At 41.0% G+C, this 22283-nt stretch overlaps 1 protein-coding gene across 1 annotated transcript in view; it reads left to right on the top strand.

The window, feature by feature from the left end:
• The first annotated feature begins 1023 nt into the window (after positions 1 to 1023).
• LOC139688573 (uncharacterized) overlaps positions 1024 to 22283 on the top strand; it is a 490329-nt gene continuing 469069 nt past the window's right edge. Inside the window, exon 1 of the mRNA XM_071586126.1 lies at positions 1024 to 1096. The gene's annotated coding sequence lies outside the window, so the exon portion shown is untranslated. The remainder of the gene's footprint in view (positions 1097 to 22283) is intronic.

Raw genomic sequence — 22283 nt, 5'->3', positions numbered from 1 at the left:
TAAATGCTTGATTATAAACGATGAAAACCACAGATGCATGAACCAATTCATATGTATCGAATCGTTGAAATGAATTGAATAACCCACCTATATTAAAGAGTACTGCATTGTCGAGGTCTACGACAATACAGCATTATGTTTTAGAATATTATTCGACAAAACGGATAAATTAACGACGGGGCATTCAACTCCACTCATGCCACGGTCGCGTTGACAGCCGCCCAAACCCGCCGGCCGTCTCCGGGAGGCGCCCACCATCCCCCGCGCTTCGCTCCCCAGAAGGGGGAGAAGGGGGAGAGGAGGGGCTTCCCCACACGTGGCCGGGAACGTCATTTAATCCCCCGCAAGCAGGCAATGGGATTCATACCTTACACTCGTGGGGTGAATTAGTTACTGCCACTGGCGTGGCGGTCGCGAGGCAGAGCTAGCAAGTCGGCAAGTTTTACAAGCGATATGGATTGGGAGTGGGGGGAAGGGGTCTTTGATACCGGTTTCACCGACGGGAGTATATTGGGGGGGTGGTCTTGCCAGCACCCCCTTCATTCCAGCTCCGTCCCCGCGGTGGGGAGACGTCTGGGAGGGAGGGAAGCGGATCCTTCTCTCCACGGCTCCTCATCCGGTTGCGCCAACCAATCGCATTAGAGGCTTTGGCGACCAATCCATCCGTCGCATCCCTTACAACTCCGCTCGTCCTATCTGTGGTGCCGCGCTCCTAGGGTCCCTCCGACTCCGCACCATCCGCCCACCGCCTTTGATGTGCCTCCCTCTTTCCGCCCGCTTGCCCAAACCCACCCCCCTCCTGCTCCCAAACTCGCCCCCCTGTACCCGATCCCGGAAAAAACACGCCGTACAAAACATTGCTGTTCCTTCCCCGTCTGAATCGAGTCTGCATCGAGAACTGCCGACGGGCACTCTTTCGCAAATTGATATTTGCTCCGTTTCCACCTTTCATCCCGCGTTTTTAACTGAAGGGAATAAAAAAATATCAGACGCTCTGCTCCCGACATCTTCCTGAGCCAACGCTGACTGGTGGTATTCAATTCATCCCTCAGCCACACTTGCGAATGGAGGCAGCATCACCGCTAACTACTTGGAGGTAATAAATTTGACAGAATCAATAATATTCTAAGAGAGATTTTGTAATTTACATAATTGTATTAAATTACTAGCCGCTTCCTATGATTCCATCAGGTGCACCGAGGTGTCCGAATTGATATTTTATTTTCGTCTAACAGAATAAGTTCCATTTATATAACCGATCCCAACAATATCTGGGCACAGTCCAAAGAAACTGCGGGAGATACCGCAACAGTAACTTTTTAACGGAGTCATCCGCTAATGTGCATTTCAATGCAACAATTTCAGAGTGAAAAAATCATTCGCCTTGACTGGGATTCAAACCCAGATCCCTCAATATCCGGTCGAGTGCTTTAGCCACTTAAGCTACCGAGGCGTCCTCTTAAACTCTGAAAATTCTGGGCACAGTTTTAAAATACTACCCACAATAATTTCATTTAATCTTTCTGGCATAAAAAATATGATGGTAATCAGTATTTTTGATTAGGGAGAGTGATTTAAAGAAAAATTATCTGCTGTTATATTTAATTAATACTTGATCTTAGTCCTTAATGTCGGAATAAACTGTAACTGTTTTAATGTTTGTCTGTAGCTTTTAATTTTAACGAAAAAGCAGGCGTGAGCTCGCTTCGTAACGTGTTTACCTTTCTCTTCCCATTCATAACAAGTATTTTATGTTTGAAATAAAAACAAATCACTAATCAAAAAGCGGTACAGCGATTTGCTCTTCATTGAAATTTGTAGATCTTGGAGAAACATCGTTAGTTCTTGAACGCTCATGCTAAGAATGTTTTCGATTAAGTATAAAGTTTTCAAGGTTTTCAAAATTCTTGAGTGAAACAAGAGTGATTCCATTTCGATGTACAAAAGCTCTGACTTCGGCCCATGCGTCTCCTGCTTCAAATTGTCTTTATGGGACCGGCATTACAGACATGATCGAATAGCGAAACGATTTCAAATACATCGTCAAATATGCATTGCAAAATATTTTTCAACACGCTTTTTTCTCTCAGCTGACATTTTAAAGCGATTCATTGAGCCTTGATTAAAAGAAGTCAAATATATATTTGCAAAAGAATATTTGCAAATTTTCTAAAACTTCATGATTATGCACTCTTTACACTTTAACCTGACCGAAAATTCTGAGTATTTTCCGTCCTTTATTTCCTTTATTTTAGCCATTCAGATTTAGACTGATCCTTAAATTCCTGGTCGAATATCTATTTTGAGTTGACCGCTTATTATTGAGTGAAAGCATAAATTCTATTATCGCAAGGAGTGTCAACTTATATGCAGTTACGTCGCTAATGTCTTGCTTTTTAAATAATAAAATCTAGCATTTCCTTTCCCTTTTTTGTTAAGTTCAAAAATATTTGAAAAAAAATCAAAATGATATGTAAAGAAAACAAGGCTATACGGATTCTAGAAAGATATAAACTAAGGTTAACATTAAAAAAAGAGGGCAACAACTAGAACCGGTGGAACAGTTTATCCACCTTGAAAATATGTTGGACTAAAATGATCATAGCAGGGACGTTGAATAAGGGCTTTATTAAAAGACTCGATAAAACTTTGATATGGAGCGTAGTTATGCATGGCGAGGAAACATGGCCATTGAAGCAGGATGATAGGCATAGATTGGACGTATTTGAAATACGGGTTTGCAGAAGGATGAAAAAGGTGAAATAAACCGAAAGGAAAACAAAGGAGAAAGTGCTAAGTATGGTGGAGGAGGTGAGAGGATATTTTGGAGAAATTCAAAGAAAGCTGGAGAGATTGGTATAAAGAGTTCTAATTCGCAATTGGATGCTGAAGATTATGACAGAGGGGAAAACGTTGGGCCAACGAGGAAAAGGAAGGGATGGGATAAGGATGTTGGATGGGTTGAAGGGAGGAAGAAAATATGCGGAATTGAAAAGGGAACTGCTGCAGTTAAACAATTTCCAATTTTAAGTTATGTTTTTTGTCAGTAGAGGATAGCAAAAATACTTTTGCATAATTTTTTAGAACGTGTCCCTCCAAAGCCTACCCTAACTGGTAGAATACCAACAGTAGCAATTATACATGCTCTTTATAAAATTAAATTGATATCTGATATTTTAAAAATAATTGGCTGATATGAATTATATGCAGTTAAGGAAAATCTGGATAATACTAGTCAACCTTGTATCTCCTGATCGATAAAGTTAAATTATCAATTTTTTTAAATTAGCTACGTATTTCCCTCCAAGAAGGAATGAGTTCTATAGTGATTCAGTGTTATACCTCAGGCAAGAAAGCATCCTCGTCGATCCGTAGAAACCAATCACGAAAGAAGAATCACACTGAAGCATTTCTCCACTCATTAGCACATCAATTTCATAGGCATTCGTTCTTCAAAGAAAACAATGCGGAGGTTAGCGGTTTATAGAGCGAGAGCACGGGTTTATCGAATCCTATTTTTCACTTGAGACGGAGTTATCATTGAAAGAGTCTGCCCAGTCGCAATCATCAGGGGCTCTGCGCACCCAGAGTCGAGATTCCATTTACTCACGGGAGAGAATGAGAAAATGTCGTGACCTACATTCCACAACACTGCGGCCCATTCATTCATTCCTTGCCAATTTCATTACCTGTCATCGGATATTTCGACGGAGCGAAAAATCGTTCGCGCAGAATCCTCCGAAGGATTCTGTCCCAAGCTTAACCTGAGCATTCGCGGCAGCGTCATAGTGTCTCCTTCGGTTATACTCTTCCGCTTTGTTCCTTTTGGTTCCCACTAGAATCTGCGGGTTTGCCGAGGCGAACCGTAACGTTTCTGGTTCCCTCAGTTGGAGTGGTGTCGGGGAGCGGACTGCGCTTTGGGCTTCGATTTAAAGGTGTCCGCTAACCGCCGCCTCCTCCTTCGCCCCTGCTCCCCCTCCATCCCCCTTCCAACCCTCTTCTCCATTATCCGCCGACGGCAAAGAGACATGGGAACGGGCAATTACTTTTCCTCGAAGTCAGCGGAATTTCACAGCTGCGGGGTGGGAATCAAAAGGATTTCAAAATGGAGTATTATACTTTCTTCTTCACATTTCTACACTCATCATTTAAAAAATATTGTCTGAAAAACGATGCTATTCTGTTTAAAATAAAGTTAAAATTTAGAAGAAATTCCCCTAATAGTTACATCAATACTAAGAGTGCAATATACCATGGTTTCGTTTTCGCGAGCAAAATAGTTAATAATTAGGCATGCACAGTTTTAGAAACTTAAACAAGTGAACCTTAGGGTCCAGCAAAATATTTTATGACTGTAGTGCAAATATAAGTGTACAAGGGTTATTGCATTAAAAAGTTAAATTTTTAGGCAAATATTTTAAGTTTAGAGTTTGGTAAAGAATGGAATTGAATAAGAATTGATATTGACTTTGAATTAAATTATTGAATTATATCCTAATGAAACATAGAGAGTCATGGCGGGAGTGCGCGCACAGTTATTTACCGAAATTGGATTTCACAAGCTATTCATGAAACTCTTTAAATAGTAATTTACTAAAAACATTACAGGTAGTATTACTAGCCAAGGAACTAAAAAATTTTTTATTGCTCAAAATTGCTAGAATGATCTGAAATGCCCTGCGGATGAAAAAATTTTTATTGCAATTAATTTATTTTTATTCTATTAGTACTATTATTATTTTTGCTGTTTTATCTATTATCTTTTAGGTTTTTTGCAGGTTTTTCACATGCCCCACTTTTTTGGGTGTTTTTTTTGTGGGTTCTTACAAGGGTCTTCATGTCTGAACTCCCAAGCTATTTCCTACAAAATTACTTCTTGTACTCATTTCTTTTAGTATTCATACGAGGGTCATCCGGAAAGTAGTACCCGTTCGTGAAATAAAGACACAAAAGTAAATATTAACAAACATAAAAAATTTTATTTGAAAGAGGATACTTTAAACTACTTCTCAACATAATCTCCAAGCAAATTAAGGCATTTGTCATAACGTGTGACAAGTTTCTGTATTCCTGCTGCATAGTCCTTCGCCGCCAGCTCATTGAGATACGCGAGGGACCCATCTTGCACAAATTTTTGCATAATGCAGATGGTGTTTAACAATTTCATGAACAATTGTTCGAGAAACATTGGGAAAATGCTCACAGATGTCATCAATTGTGACGCGCCGATCGTTCCTCACGAATTCGTCAACTGAGCTCACCAGTTGGTCTGTAATGACAGACGGTCTCCCCGAACGCTCATCGTCGTGTGTGTTCCCCCTCCCCATGTTGAAGTTGCGACACCACCGCCGAACAGACGACTCGTCCATTACATTGTCTCCATACACCTCCTTTAATTGGCGATGAATATCACATGGGCGAACGTTTCTTGCATTGAGGAATTTAATCACTGCCCTCACTTCACAACTGGCGGCGTTCTCAATTTTTTTAAACATTGTAAACAATCACAGAAACAACACAGGCAATGCTAGCGTCACGCAACTTGGCTCAGAGAAGGCAGACAAGCCACTGAAGCTATCTGACCTCGTCCAGCGGCTACTCGCGTCGTCAGCACTTCATGCGGCACGAACGGGTACTACTTTCCGGATGACCCTCGTATAATTTTACCATATTTTCTTCTTTTAAAATGCCTTATATTTCCTCTTATTATTATTTCTGTTTTTATGTGCCTGACGAGGGGTTGAATGGAAGAAGGGACATTACGGTCTCAATTTTATCTATCTGCCCATCAATGGCCAACGCAAGAATAGCCAAATAGCCTCCACACATTTTTTAAACCTCCAATTCTCTCCTCGTTTTCATAATTACACTGCTACTGATGATACGATGGAACAAAGTTGGAACGGCGAATAATTAAGCCATACTTACAATTAAATTGATGCTCTCTATTTGTGCTAGAAATATATTGGATTTTCCATGAATAACATGGGGAAAAATAAAGCAGAATATATGCTACTGACATTGTGATGGGATTAAATTATACTTCATGACTTCCATTACCTCAAATGCAATTAAACTCTCCATCAATCCTAAGATTAATTTTGAAATTTCAATTTAGTTGTAAATTTCTTTGTTGGGCAACAATATGCAAAAACCAGCAAAATAAATAATAATAGAACGCGGAGCAGACATATCTCAAAATCTCTTCAATTTAATAGAAGAGACAAGCCTTCTTTCACGAGAATCCTCTTTGGGTTGAGAAAATGAAATTTCGAAGTCAGGAAAATTAGCTGTCCTGTGGTTTTATACTATGGATCAGAATTTTGCGAAAAAGGCGGTGGGAAGGCGTCCGTCCTCGAATCATTCAGCAGTCGTATGCGCTCTTTCGCGGCTCATCCTCCCCGAGGAATGGCAATCTCTATTTTGTTCATACGCAATGAATTTTATGTAACGCTCAAATTCCCGGGAGCGGTGAGTTTTACGGCAGATATCCCAAGAAGAGGAATGAGCCGAGGACAAAGGACGATATCAGGACGAAGGGAAATAAGGCACGCAGCTTATACCCATATCCAAATGACCTGAGACGAAAAAAAGGGAGAAGAGAATTTACTTGCTTTAAAAGTCACACTGAGAATATAAAAAACGTAGATAGGCTTTCCTGTCAGGAATTAAATATGAATCATAATGGATAGTGTTTACAAGAAATACCCTTGGTCATTCTTTCACTAAATGTAACTAAGGGTTTCTAAGCATATTTTAGAAGGGAAAAATGCTTAAATACATCCTCTATCTTCTCTTGAAGTTAACCTTCTTTAATTGTATTTCCACTTTCCTCTTTAAACACCCTGTATCAATAAAAAAACCAAAACAGTTATGAAATCGAAGGTCGGTACAGTAGGTGTTAATTAACCTTACCCAATACCAAGCCCTAAAATGGCGTGTGAAATCACTCACCAGGTGAAGCGGTTTCTTTCTCTGCGCCACCTATGGTTTTCAGGGACATCTGGTGATTTGGAAGGTGTGTAAAAATATAAATTCAAAAAAATCTTAAAGGTCTCATATGAAAATTATATTATTCTTACAAAAGATGAATATTACAAAATTTATATTAAGGTAAAATATTCACTCATATATTTATTGTTCGTCCTAAAACTACGCGGAAGTGAGTCATAAACAAAATAATAAAAAAAAACTCTTCAGCATTGTAAACCCTTTTGTTTAATATAAGGCTGTTGTTAATATGTAAACATGAGGTTATTTTAATGACTTATTCTCAAACATCCATTTTTCTCTTTTTTAGGTAAGGAGGATATGAAGGAGCTAGTGTGAAAGCCAAGGCCAAATCAATAAATGTGATTTGTGTTGAAGGAGTCATATAGTAAGCTAATAAAATTAATCATTCTTCTGCAAATATTTGCATTGTAATTGCTTGACCATTTAAATTCCAATATAGGCCAATAATTACCTTTAACTTTTGGCCAGTCTGTCAATATTTATTCAATTTTGTATCTTAAATTTCTTCACGAAGCATCCTAATCAAATCAAGAACTAAAATTGATGATATTTGATTAATATGTTTTTCATTCTGCCATCTTAAAACAGTTTACTCCATTGAATTCTTCAGTGTAAGGATATTTAGGACATAGTATTGGGTAAACTCTACCATCACTTATTAAACCGACCTTCTGGTTGAATTCTGTATTCGAATATGCTCATCTATGTAAAAAAAAGGTGTTTGGGCCATTGAAGTAATCTAGAAAATATTTTTGTAATTTCTCTGTGCTTTGATCTTCACCGCTTCGCCAATGACCAAATTTATTATATTTTTTAACGTTTCAGCATGCAAAGATATGATACATGTACGCACACTCATGTAACTCTTTGTCCCGTATTTGTGAATGAGTTTTCCGTGATGATAAAACTGTTTCAGTTTTGAGCAGAATTCATTACGAAATACAAGTTTCAATGCACGTTTCACCTAAAGATACTAAGCACAAATTTCTGCGTACGATTCCGTGTAAATATATTTTAACCTTAGAGTAGGGATATCATAAGGAGTGTTGAAAAGGAATAGAGTGATAGGCGGGAGTGGTGGGAGAGAAAGAATGGTAAAGGGGATTAGTCATTCCTAGTAGGGGTGTCGTTTACCGAGACTTGACTTGGTATGGGTGGTCTAGACTTCCTAAAGAGAAGGAAAATGATACACAAGTACCAAGACTTTCTCGTAAATATTAATGAAAAAACATAAATATTCTAGGAAATGAATTTCGAAAAGAAAGAGACACAAGAATTAATAATTGACTGGCGTTATTTGAAAGTGGAAGAGTCCTCGAATTTCAAAACGAAATGACTTCCAAGCCTCTCCTCTCGGATTCTTTTCAGCAAAACGTGCAAGGATTCTTCTTGAAATTGGGTCGTATCTTATACCACACGGTACGACCATCAACATCTCCGCAACTAATAATGCCGAAAAAGAAATGTAAACACATAAAGACTTCGGGAGAGTAAGGAGAGCATGCGGGAGCAGGTGCCGGGGCAAAATGCTCAAATTCTATCTTCGCGCTATGATTTTACGAGGAGCCGCGTCGATGAGCGAGAACCCTCATTTCCGCTCCGGTCCTCCCGCGATTCCCAGCCCCCCCCTCCCTCCATACCCGCTCCCTGTCCGGATCCCTCGAAGCTCTGTCTTGTTTAATTTATCCTATTATTAGTTTTTAGTCTTCAGTTCTAAGAGATCGGAGGAATTGGGAGCGCAGGCAAGTTAGAAAGAAAAGGGCAAAGAGGCCTACTCCCTCGGAAAGAGGGCGCCCCTGAAGCAGGGGCGAGCGGAAGTGAATTATGCCTCATCCTTATTACACATACACAATGGTGCACTCCGGCCGACCGCCGCGCTCCTTTCATCTCGCGGCACCCGCTGCAGCACCTACCGATGTTCCCGCCCGGCACCCTTCCCTCCTCCGCTTACCCTTTCTCACCCAACTCCCTACCATATCTCCCAGCGTGCTGGTGTCCAAATTGCACACAAAGGGTGCACATCTGCCTCCAAGGGGGCGTTATAGGGTGGTGGGGGAGTGGATGAGGGGATGGGGGGAGGAGGAAGAAGAAGATAGCAAAGGAGATGAAAGAAACTTCTCCGTTAAACTTCCAACTCCTACTCCCGCACAGACTTCGACCCCGACTCACCCCTTCCCCTGCACTGTGTTACTTTCAGACTCAAGATCTGCAACAAACGTACACCACGCAATCCGACGAGAGCATTTTACTACCCTCCCCAAAGTTCGTAACCACTGCAAGAATTTCGGGAGTTATACAGGATGTTGGCTTTTCTGCTTTAACCTTCAGGTTTATCTGAAAAAGCAAAGTCACGGATGTACTGGAATTATCAAACCTATTGCTTTCACATGAACTGATACTATTCGTAATTCTCCATGATAGATAGCACTCACAAGTACTTGAGCTATGCAGAATTTTAATGTGTCCATCATGGTCAATGTTAAACGCACACTCTCAACTTTGGGAAGCTCTTCTATGTCGTGTAAACATAATCCTCCATGCAAAGGAATGAAGTCTTTTATTTGGTTCCTGTGGATAAGCAATGTTTTGAATAAGTATCGCGCGGAGAAAGCTCTCGATTTTTCAGGAGGATGCAAAGACCAATGCTCTTTTCCTCCCGTCCCACTCCAAGGAGCGCGAGTAGGTCGCTCACATCCATTCTCTACCGGTGGATGTTCGAAGCAAATGGCGATTGATAGAAGCTAGTATATATGCACGCATGACCAAATGAGGAGTTACACACGAGCATATAGACGTTTCTCAATGGAGTGGATCCAAGAGAAATCGCATTATGGGGCTGTGTGCCTTGGTCACATTGTAATCTCCAGCAGCGAGGGCTTTTTCACTGCACGCCACAGCGCAGAGTATTTAACAAATAGAGCGAGTGCATTATGCCATCCTACACTAGTGGTGTTCATTTTTAACTGCAGGTTTATCAAAAGATAATAATGAAACATTTGTAGGGGAAGCGGCGAATCGGAGCGTGCCTCATCCTCGGTTCCTCTTGCTAGTCCAACAACGGTTTAATGAAAGACGACATCTGTCTGACTGTCTTCCTCCCCATCTTTCTATTGCCTACAAAACACAGGATGAATCTACTAAAACGATGAAGTAATCTTTTGTGAATAGACACTGCTTTTGCTAAAAGAAATTTTTGTCACAACATTTGCTTTGCGACACATATGTGATACAGATGAGAACTACGATAGTGTTTCAGTGTTACCGAATAAACAAAGAATTATGTATTTTGGCATGAACTGTACATATGAACTGGTCGATGAGAGGACAATTAATAGACATCCAAATTTTGGTACCCTCTTTAAGTATTTTATTTTTTCAACCTGATCACTACTAAAGACTTTATATTTATGCACCTACGTGAGTTTTTACCATATAAACATAGTACAATCACCGAGTATGTGAAAGTGTGTATACGTTTATTGCGTGTTAGGTTTACCGTGTTCTTTCCAAAGCAGTATTTTTCTTTGTTCTTTTACTGCACTCGGTATATTGTGCATTACGTCGTGAAATGTATTATTGATTGTGCTGAAATTTCCTCCCCTTTATTTCTTTAGAGCACCTCTCTTCCCCCGCTATTCATGAAAAATGTATGTAAACTATTCGGTCTAGTTTTTTCCTATTCGTGTCTTTTGTATGGAGGAATGTGGTAGTCTAAAGGGTAGAGCGTTGATTAAATGATCTAAGGGCCCGGGTTCGATTCATTAGCACGCCTCTCTTAATACCCTCAGCTCCACCAAATCCGTACGCATCATGTCTCTGGAAACAGATCTTCCTGGGAAACCATAGCTGGCACAGGGAAAGGAACTTGGCCCCCCCTACCCTGATGTGAGAATTTCGCACATCGGGGTTAAGACTTACGTACCGGGTGAACTCTACCATCATCTGCTGCCAAATTGACCTTCGGGTTGATTACTGTGTTCATGGTTTGTTTATCCTTTCCATCACGGCATGTTCATTAGGTCCAATATGCTGATTTATTTGTATCCATGAGAATAAACGTTCCTGGAGTCATAATGAAGCCACGACGTGACCTTCTTTCTGTAGCATTTCATGTACGTCTATAACTAATATTCAGCAGCTTATCTTGCTATATTACTAAAAATTGCATTGGCCGAAGAAATTAATCTGAGTAGTATGTAAAAGAAAGACATTCGCCCTTACCTGTGTCATTTTGAATTGAAAATTTCCAAAAGTGGACTCTAGTCCAAACGTGCTTTATTTATTTCCGTAAACATACCTTTATGTTTTGAAACGCACAGGGTGTAGCTACGAAACTCCCTTTTTTCAAGCGCCAAACAGTATCGAAAAAGGAAGTCATGTTGCCGTACCCTGTAGTTTTTCTTTTGCTCAAATGGAAAATTCCGCAGTTAAACCGCACTGCAGCAGAGAGAAGTTCCCCACCGTTTGATTTAACACGGTATGATTTGATGAAATACATATAACAAAAGAAAGATTACCACAATTGATTCCTCAGCACTTATTTGGCATGTATGATGGCGTTGGTAACACCCGATTCGCTTAGGTTGAAATGATGCTCCCGTTACCTGCTCTACGTATACGAGCCCGCCTGTCTAGATCAAGTGGTAATCAAACTACTAATTACCGAGCGTTAAGAGTTGAAACTGCTCTAGTTTGCAATGCTGTCTTCGGTTGCAGTGATAAAGTCGAGGGTATTAAAGTTTGCGAATTCAAACGAAAGGCCCTGGAGCCGCGTTGACTTCTCCTTGAACTTACTCGCATCTCGGAATGGGACCGGGGGCTTTAGCCAACGCACGATGCCAGAGGGGGGCCAATCAAAACGTCTGAGCAAAGTGTGTCATTGCACAAATCTTTTCGGTCGTTTGCAAAATGACGAACAGGGACAGTGTCATATCCACACATCGGTGTGCAACTGGTACGTACGGGGAGGAACCTGAGTGTCGAGGCGACACCGAATGCCAAAGGGGATGTGTGGCCGTGCATTTTACGCATATTAAAGGCTCTGAAAATCGCAAAAAGGACATACTGGGACGACTTCTTCCAGATTTATTCTTCCGGATAAAGGACGACAGCTTCCAGATTTGTATGGCCTCATGTCTAGCCAAAATTCACCCCGGCCGGCAGATTGCAATTAGCAATAATTTTTCGGAAAATTTAATATCTTCATCTACTCAATACCCCGCAAGCCGCTGCAAGGGCGTGTGGCGGGGGGTGTTAGGTCACCAGGCACGCATGCAGAAAAACAATCATGTTACCTCTATTGGAATGAAGAATAAAATGTATTCTTGCACTGTTCTTTAATTTAGTACTATTAGTTTCAACGTTTAGGCCTCATCGTCAGGGGCCTTCCACAAAGTTGAGCCAGAAACTATTGAATCAATATTACCTCTACACATGCATATATTAGTTTGATTATGAACTCGAAAACCTTTAGTCACACAAAAGAAAGTACTTACCATATTTAGCAATACTAATTAACAAAATAAGTATATTTAAATCTTGCCATAGAACTGTTAAAAATATGGGTCTATAAAATAAAAAGAATTACATGAAGGAAAAAGAAATAATAATAATAAACAAATAATTCTAATTTTCTCCTACGCGATTGCTGTCGTATCTATTTTGATCTCTAATGATACGAGGAAAAACGATATATCAAATATATCCGTTTTTCTCTTTATCTCCCTGATTTTGCCCATGTGACCTGACCATCGGGGCCCGTAATTTACCTTTAAAATCCTCAGACAGGTAACGTATCTCAAATTTACGTGGTAAAATTAACCTGTATTTAAACCAACGGTGAGCTAGTGGCTCCCATTCAAATTCTAGTTTCATGGTAATAAGTCTAATGGCTAAGTCTTGGGGGTCCACACACCGCCGCCAGCGGGTTTTTCACGCCTCATACGCCTTTGGGAAGGCGGCGCTCGGAATACTGCTAAGATTCTTCGTCACGGCCATCTGTAACGCTTCCACCGAACCGTAGCGACATCCTTTCAGTACTAATTTGAGGTGGGGGAAGAAAAAGAAGTCTGGTAGGAGACCGACATAGTTTTATGGTGGCTGAGACATGATCGAGAAGCTCTTGGCAAATCCGCGTGCGAGTTCCCTTTCGTTCGTCCGAGAGCACTCGCGACACCAACTTTTCACACAGCTTTCTCATGCCCATTTTTTTGGTCTCGAGCCGTTGCTTACCACTTTAAGAGATGCTAAGTTTATCAGAAAGCATGCAAACACTCAATCTACGACTCCTTTTCAGCAAAAGTCCTCACTTTTGAAAGATTATCGACACTTTTTCGGTCAAAGGGCGTCCTCAACATTCGGCGTTTCCAAAAATCTTCTCCACTCTCCCCAAATAACTTGTGCCACTAAAAACACCCGTTATACCCATGACGTTATCACTATAAGCTGCGTTGAGCTTGTCATGAGGTTCTTTCTCGGTTTTGTCCAATTCCACGCAAAATTTGATGGCGTAGCGCTGTTCCAATATCCGGTGCATGACGGAGCGTATCGAGGTCACGTTAAAGAGGTTTCGCAAACGAGAGATCTGCACTCCACAAAGGCTGGAAGCCAACTATCACTGGCCTACGGCCTTTTCTGAGACTTGACTGCCTCGAATCAAGCCAATGAAACCGGCACCCGTCCGTCCGTCAATCCGGGAAAAAATAAGGCGCACTACATTTGGGACAGTCCTTGTAGCATGATGTATTAAGCTGCTACATTTCCGCTTAACTTTTTCGGATAAATGGGAGCAGTTTCCAGCGCAATTCACTTCTCATTCACGCTCATTTCCCAAACTTCATATCGCAGTATGTGTGTCACACATGGACTGCCTAAGGTTGGCTCGATGATTCCACTAGGGGATGAAGCCGCGGGCGTGAGGCGCGTATGTAAATTGCATTGGGAAGGCAGAGGCGGCCCTTGGTGGTCGGTGAGGCAAGTAAGGGCGGGGGTGGGTCGCGGGATGTTTAAGGGGTGGGTTGGCTATGTTCAGAAGAGCAGCAGAGTGAGGAGGGGAACGGGGGGGGGCTGGAGGGGCAAAAAATAAAAGAATATTGGCATTTCGCCGATGGGAAAACGACGGCGAGGGATTTCGGGGAAGTCAGAGGGCCGGTCGGTCGGTCCACTCCTCTCTCTGTGAAGGGCTCTCGATATAGACCTTTGAATTTGAAAGGGGACTTTCACGCGGGTGTAGAATATAGGTATGCACACATATATATATATATATATATATATATATATATATATATATATATATATATATGTACACATGCATACATATGCGTACATGCACTCATGTATATGTATATAATCTGCACACAAGATACATACCTAAGCCACATGCCTATATCCGTCTTCATCTCCTTTTCTGTCACTTCAAAAGCAGAAGATACCCTTTCTGTCGCTCACAGCCTGCCCTTCGCCCAACCTTTTCATCCAACCCTCCTTCCCTTGGTTCTCCCAACCGCCCCGCCCAACCGATGCCCTCGAAGTAGCCGGCCGAAGCACCGCCTTCGAAAGCACACTATCACTCGTGCGCGCAAATTGGAAAATTATATTAAGGCTGGCGTCGGGGGCGAACGAAGGAAGCGGTGACTTTTGCGGATTAGGGAGAGAGAACGGGAGGGGTGGAGTGGTTCTGGGGGGTGTTGGGGGAGGGGTTGTGGGGGGGGGGAATATAGGAGTGGATGGGGAAGGAGGTTGAGTACGAATCGGAAGTCCGGGGCAAGGATGTGCCGAGAGAGTGTTATTAATTCTCCAAAACACGTGTCTTACCATAGCCTAGAATGCGATGCCGACACAAAATGGATTTCAAGGACATATGTCACTCTTACTTTTAAAGATATTACTCCGCGAGCCTACTCAAAACCAGTTTCAAAAATTAGAGGAAATAAAAAGCAAAAGTTTCCTTTATTTATCGATATTCCATTGTTCCACAGTTACAATAAAGGAAAAATAATTCAAATGCCGTGTAGCAGATTGAAATTGGTGGTTGTGACAATTGAACTTTCAAATCGGTGTGCCAAAGAACTGCATTTAAAGCGCCACCGTTCGGCTGAGGGTAGTTTGAAAGGTTTCCATAATCACCACCAGGTGTCAACGCTAGTGCAACGAGTTTCCCACGTAGTAATAGGTGATCCTCCATGGGTAAACACATAACCCGTCAGTGCCCTGGGAAGAGATCGGTGGTGCGGCTATCTCACTGTTAATGTTCACGTGCAGTGATTTGTGAAGATTGAAAAAAATGAGATTCGAGCAGTGATTAAATATTTCGCATAGAAAGGTATGAAAGCTAAGGAAATTCATGCCGTCTTTCAGAACACTCTTGAGGACTCGGGTCCTACATATTCAACCGTTGCCAAGTGGACAAACGAGTTTGAGTTTGGTCGGGGGGACAGCTCCGATGATGACCCGTGTAGGGTCGTTCAAAATGTGCCAATACCCCCAGAAATTATTTCAAAAGTACATAAATTGTTCATGGAAGATCGCCGATTGAAAGGGAGAGAACTCGTTCAAGATGTAGGGATGTAATCAGAACGGGAATATCACATTTAACGGTGGAATTGGATATGAGAAAATGACCTGCCAGATGGTTGCCGCGATTCTTGACGTAGGATCACAATAGCAGCAGAATGGACATTTCCGAACAACTTTTGACCCGTTTTTAGATCAACGAACAAGAATTTCTGAGCTGGTTTGTGATCACAGATGAAAATTGGGTGCAATGCTACTACATAAGCCCTACTACATCGTGTTACGTGAGCTCTACCCTCGGCGGTCAAATTGACCTTCGAATTGACAACTGTACTTAGTAAATCACTTCCTGGAGCGTGATAAATTAGAAAAATAGTATCTCTTTCTATCAATATACGAGGTGTGTCCATTAAATACGCGATCTGAGGCATACAAACTTTATTTTGCACAATTTATTGTATATCGATTTTGTCTCCATCAAAGTACTCTCCATTTATTGCTAGGCTTTTTAGTCTTCTAGTCGTTTCTAGCTTTATTGTGGCCACATCTACCCAGTGATTTCCTCTCGAAACATTTTTGTATTTTTGGAATAGTAAAAATTCAAAGGGGGCGAGATCTGGCGAATGAGGTGGATGATCAAGGATGGTGTTTGAATTTTTTGCCAGAAACTGGCGAGCAATCAATGCTGAATGTGCAGGTGCATTGTCATGGTGAAGGATTCATCCATCATGTTCGGTTAAAATAGTGTGCACTATTGATTTTACCTAAATTCAGTTCATCAGCTATAATTTGGACAGTTTTTCGACGATCGGTAAGGACAAGGGACCGCACACGATCAATGTTGTCGTCAACACAGGTGGTTGAAGTACATCCCGGCCTTGCATCATCCGTGGCGTCTTGTCGGCCATCTTTAAAACGCTTAATCCACTTGAAAACGGATTTTTTCTTCAAAGCATTATCACCGTAAACAGCTGTCAACGCTTCAATAATTTCTTGACAACCCTTACCGCATTTCGCCGAAAACCTTGGTGCTGATACGTTGCTCCGTGATTTCGTTAATTTCCATTTTCGACAAGCAGTAAAAACAAGGACGACAAAAACGAACATGACTGGCACCTTACGCACAGCTCGACGATCCGCCAATCAAAGACGGCTCATTGGGTCACAGAAAACTAGTGCCGCTAGTGGGTGGGGCTGTAGTCCCCGTCAAGGTCACTAGTTCACGTATTTATTGGACAGACCTCGTATTGAGGAAATCAGAAACACTTTACATGGAGTAAAAATAAGTTGTAAAAAAACGAATATTTGTTTCGATACAAATCTTGCTAAAGTCAATATTCTACTTTAAATCATTCTAGCGAAAAACTCCTCCTCCACCATTTAACATAGCGCATATGAAAGCTCATTGGTCCCGTAACTCAATGTAAGTGTGCGCTTTAACTTTACATTTTAAATCCTTCCCCGGGCAACCCCTAAGATATAAAACCATATCCCTCGATCGACAGCCGCGACAAAATCACCAAAAAGTTGACAATGCTTCCGCGAGAGTATTTAAATACCAAGGAGCCACACCGGATCGTCAGTCGGAAGGAAAACAAAAAATCTCTCACTCAAACACTACTCTCGAGAAATCCTCCCGAGTACTTAATATTCCTCGGGAGGAAGGGAGTGCGTTGAGAGTAGGGCTGGCAGAGCAACAGCGCCTGTGAGGGTTGGTGTGGAAGACGGGTGAAGGGGCCAGAGATGACAATAGGAAGCCAAGTGTGAAAGAGAGAGGGAGTGGTGGAATGAGGGAGGGGAGACGGAAGGAATGGGAAATGAGAAGAGGGGGAATGTCTTCGGGAGGAAGAAAATTAGACGGAGAGGGACGCCTTGGAGACTGAGGCCCCTCGAGTGGGATGGCCAGGGGCAGGGGCGGAAATAGTTGCACAAGTTGCCCCATGAAATGAGAAAACAAAATCACACGCGAACGCACACACGCCGAGAGAGAAGTAAATTCGTTTAGCATCACGGGACTCTTTCTCCACGCCCAGAATACTGACTTTTAACGGGTTCCCGAAATGAGGAAATGCACAGTGTGGGGCCTGAATATTCTTCACGATGGTTTTGTCCGGAATAGCTTCATCCAAAAGGTAAATGTTCCCGTATTTGTATCCTAATCCCGAAGAATAACGTACAGGTTTAATATTACGAATATGCAATGACGCATTTTATATTATATGTAATAATGGAATAACGAATGATTCGGCCTAATTCAGGTCTATTCCTTATATTTTGTACCATGATTCAATCATTGTAATTGATTTTCTCATATTTCGTCAATCATTATTGAAAATCTTGTCGATCCTTGCTAAGTGACATATAGTTTAATGGCGTCACTGAGAGCAGAAATATAAATTCATTGAAGAAAGCGGAATTTGGGGAAAATAGATGCACTTTCATTTACATGCGACAGTATACGACAGCTGAAAGGGAGCAGTGTACGTTAAAGAGTACGTGAGGAAAAGATTGAGGAATAAAAAATATTAGTCGAAAGAAATTTGAACTCGTAACTATGACTACATAAAAACTTAAAACTCCCAATCGCTAGTTAAACATTTTTATGCATTTCTGAATTTTCGCCACACTTTTTTAAATGAAATATTGGATATCTTAGACGAAAGTTCTTTTCGTACTTTTCTTTCTATATCTTTCATCTCAGTTTATTTAGAAAATAATTTGAAAAATATTTAATGCATATTCATAAAGCATTAACAATAATCACTCTCATGACTTATACGATCACTTTAAAATTTATCAAAGGTATTTACCATAGTTTAAGCCAATATTTTTGAAATTATTCAACAAATGCGATGCGTATAAAGTGTTGTTGCCTTTTTGTGTTCCCGATTAGTAAAACTCTCTGGCCTATAAGCATTTGATTTCACCCGCCTTTCGTAAACACATCCAAGTTTTGACCCTTTACTTGCTTTTACAAATCGATCAAAAACTGAAAATTACGCAACCGAATTATTCTATTACCATAAAGGATTTGAGGGTTTCAGGCAAATGCAATTAAAACTCCCGTTGCGGTATGCCCGACGTAAGATGTAGCAAACTTGTCGGGAGGACGAGCTGTGAAAGGCAAGCGGTAGAAAATACTGCGTGGGGGAGTAAGGCGAAGGAGGTTTGTCTTCATGTTCTGGGAATATCAAGCAGTTGGTGGGCAAGCACATCAATCAATACTCCTCAATTGTGATAATCTCACGACTTTCAGTTTTGCACCACATTTGTATAAGGGGAAGGAAATCAATATGCATTTTCACTATTAGAAATGTATTTAAAAATCGATATCAAACGTCGATTCAGTCAAATGCTAACTGCAAATTGATTTCATATCATCAAAAGTTTTGTGAGTTGACATCCATATTTATGTACCACGTAATATGGTGACCTTGAAAAAGAAAATTATAAAATCTGAAATGATTGAAGGTTTTACATTATTGAGATGATTATTTTCTCCACTCAGTCAGGACGTGACCGCAAAAGAGATTTTTTTTTCTAAGTCATAAATTTTCATCACGCTTGTCTGCACGAGCGACGGACAACTAATGATGAATGGGTGAAATTCTATTAAGAGGGAACAAGGCAGAAATATCACCCTGGTGAGTCCAAAAATGGGTCCAAAATCTGTGGAAACCAGTTATTTCTAGCACTAGTTTGAGGTTTTACTCACAATAATAACTCTTAATCTAAAGAAAATTCGAATGGAATGGCATTTCATGAATCTTACTAAAGAAAATTACAAGATCCAAGCTAAGACATAATTTGCATATTGACTGAGATGTTAATTCAATTTTTCATTGGAGAGAAATTATTTAACAACAATATACGAGTATATTATGATAATTTTAATTATTTGGTGGTTCAATAAAATGTTGCCTCAATAATGGCTGTAAGCTTTGCTGACCCCCTTTGGCAGTAGGGCGCCTACTTACTCAGAGACTGCGGGTTCGAACCCCGCCTAGTTGGGTTTACCTCCGCCTAGGGCATGGGTGTTTTTCATTGTTTCTAATGAATTTATGCATATGGGTTCGGTAAAAAAATGGTCAATAATTCCTCAATTCGCACCAATTAAGTCGTTTAATTAATATATAGGCTAAAAACTCATAAATATAACATTTTGAGCACGTAAGAGGAGGTCATTTATATGTGTCGTCGGAATTCACCTTAAGGTCATATCGGCCTTTGTACGATATTCCACATGATAAGTACAACAGAAGTATTTTTGATTATGGAAACAATATGATTTTAGGATTATCTACAGAAGGAAACGATTCATAATAAAACTTAAACTATCATTTAATTACCATACTTCCTCTTCTTTAGCAACACAAGTTTATTAAAATTTTTTAAAAAGATTTTTAAAGCACTAGCTAATTCTTTGCTATCTATTCACGCATTACCATTCTCTTTGACTAGTTGTATCTTCAGTAGTTTGTTGCATGCTTTCATGCCATTAAATAATTTGAACAACTCCATTGCAAATTTGTTCACAGAAGTACTTTATTTTTAGAAAATATTCATCCCTTACGATCAATATGAAATCACATTAACATCCCCTAAATTGCGTCAAAGAAAACCGGTGCCCCTGTGATCCCCATGGGGGCATTCGTATTCCTAGGAGCTGGAGTGAAACTGGGGGAAGGATTAGGAATACTTATTTGGGGGGCTAAGGAAAATGTGATAAAAGGGATTGGGGAGGGAAAAGAGCGAATGGAGGGGATGACTTTATAAAAGTCAAGAAGGTAAGGGTATAGCGGTGTGTAAAAGGGGGGGAGAGAGAGAATTTGGGGTGGAGGGAGGGGGTAAATATTATGTAGCTTAACGAAAATGAGTCTGTGGGGATGAGGGAAGGATCCATTGAATTTGGCGGAAATAGAGAAGGCCGCTTGGGAAAGAGAACGGGGGTTGTGCCGATGGGGGGGTGAATAGGGAGAGTGTGTGTGTTTGTGTGTGTGCGTGTGTTTGGGTGAAGAGGGAAATCGTGGGCTAAGAACCCCCAAAAAGATTCCATTACTTAGATGAAGCAAGACTGGTTAGAGGAGGAGTATATAGTCGGTCTATCGGACATTCGGTGGGAAGTGAGAAAATGGCGAAGGGATAGAGCCATCCTGAGTTGAATGACGTAGCTCCGGTGTCCTCGCCCCTACTTCATTCACCCGCCCTGCCATTCCCATGATTTTGACCCGGAAACCTTCTACTGAGATTCTACTTTGGAAAGAAAATTCTATCTTCGAAAGGAGCCTACCCCTCCGCTCTCAGAACCTGTCAGATTAGAAACGAAGATCAGTGAATAATTAGGATTAGAAATGAATGAAGAAATTTTCGGGACATTTAAATGAGGAAAATGGGAATTTTTTCATTCTCTGTACTTTTCCGAGGCCGCGAAACCAGGCTAGGTGAACACACCTTCTCCTAGAAAAAATTGATACTACTATCCTTGCGTAGAAACTCCCAGCCACCCAAATACTTTCCTTTTCCTTATTTTAGGTATTTCCTTAATATTTAATATTTTTCAGTAATTTTCCTTAATAATTTTAAGTATTATCGTTAGGTATTTTTTGCCCCGACGCGTCCCCTCATCTCCTGCTTCACACTCTCACTTTCACTAGAAAATATTTATTTGGCAACTGTTTTTCTATCTCTCTCCGACGCATTCCACCGAAAGCTGCAACTAATTTTATTTGCCTCGAATAATTTAATTAAGTTTCTTCAGCCATTTCACCCGATAAGCATGAACCATTTTCATCAAAAAGTATCCCCGCATTCTAAACATTGACCAATTCGTCTATTAGATAATACTGGTGGTTTGAATTTAGCTTCCCACTGCCTCTGTATTCTCATTACATTTGTTTTGTGTACATGAATATCATTCCACGTCTATTGCGATGATTTTTAATGTACTCAGCTATGATTGAAAAATCCAAGAGAGGGCGCTCGAAATAAGGGGAAAACTTAACTCTTATTAAACCTCATTTCTAACTAAGCTGCTTATGTTCATTTCACCTATACCCATCACATGCTTTTTATTTTAATATTCGATCAAAGCTACAATACAGGGTTCGTCCGGAAAATAAGTGTACTGAGCTCAGGAAAAAAAATTTATTACACTTTTATATATCTTAAGCTAATATTCCTCAAAATAGGACCCTTGTGAGTCGATACACTTGTTCCAGCGGCGTTCCCATTCCTGGAACGCTCCCACGAAGGCATCATCGGGAACCTCTCGAAGACTCGTCGTCGACCTCTTCTCTGCCCTCCACGAACATCTTGTGCCACCGAAAGATCATGTTTCTGGACATGGCTGACTCCCCGTAAGCCTGGTTAATCATACCGACAGTTTCGGTAGACGATTTCCCAAGCTTTACCGCAAATTTGATGGAATAACGCTGCTCCAAAAACTTCGGCATCGCGTTCCGTGAGGTGGGTCGAGCGTGGAGGTTCGCGTTAACAGAGCTCCTCACTACACCACAGCTCAGAGCCGACTGCCTTTTTCAGCGTCGCTTGCCAACATACCCCCCTCCAATCGCAGCCCGTCAGAGCGGTGATGGGCGCGCCTGGAGCGGCGCGCCCAGCCCAGGAGTCAGTACACTTATTTTCCGAACGAACCCTGTATTTTGCCTTTTTAAAAAACTGAAAATGCTATGGCAAATCTGCTCGTGTTTACAACTATTTAAAATCGGATGATTTAGTTAAAAAAATGATAACAATGGTTC

Source organism: Hetaerina americana, unplaced genomic scaffold (assembly GCF_022747635.1).
Source record: "Hetaerina americana unplaced genomic scaffold, ioHetAmer1.1.p SCAF_20, whole genome shotgun sequence".
Lineage (NCBI taxonomy): Eukaryota > Metazoa > Arthropoda > Insecta > Odonata > Calopterygidae > Hetaerina > Hetaerina americana.
The sequence above is the reverse complement of the archived record's forward strand: the minus strand, read 5'-3'. Positions and strand labels throughout refer to the sequence as shown.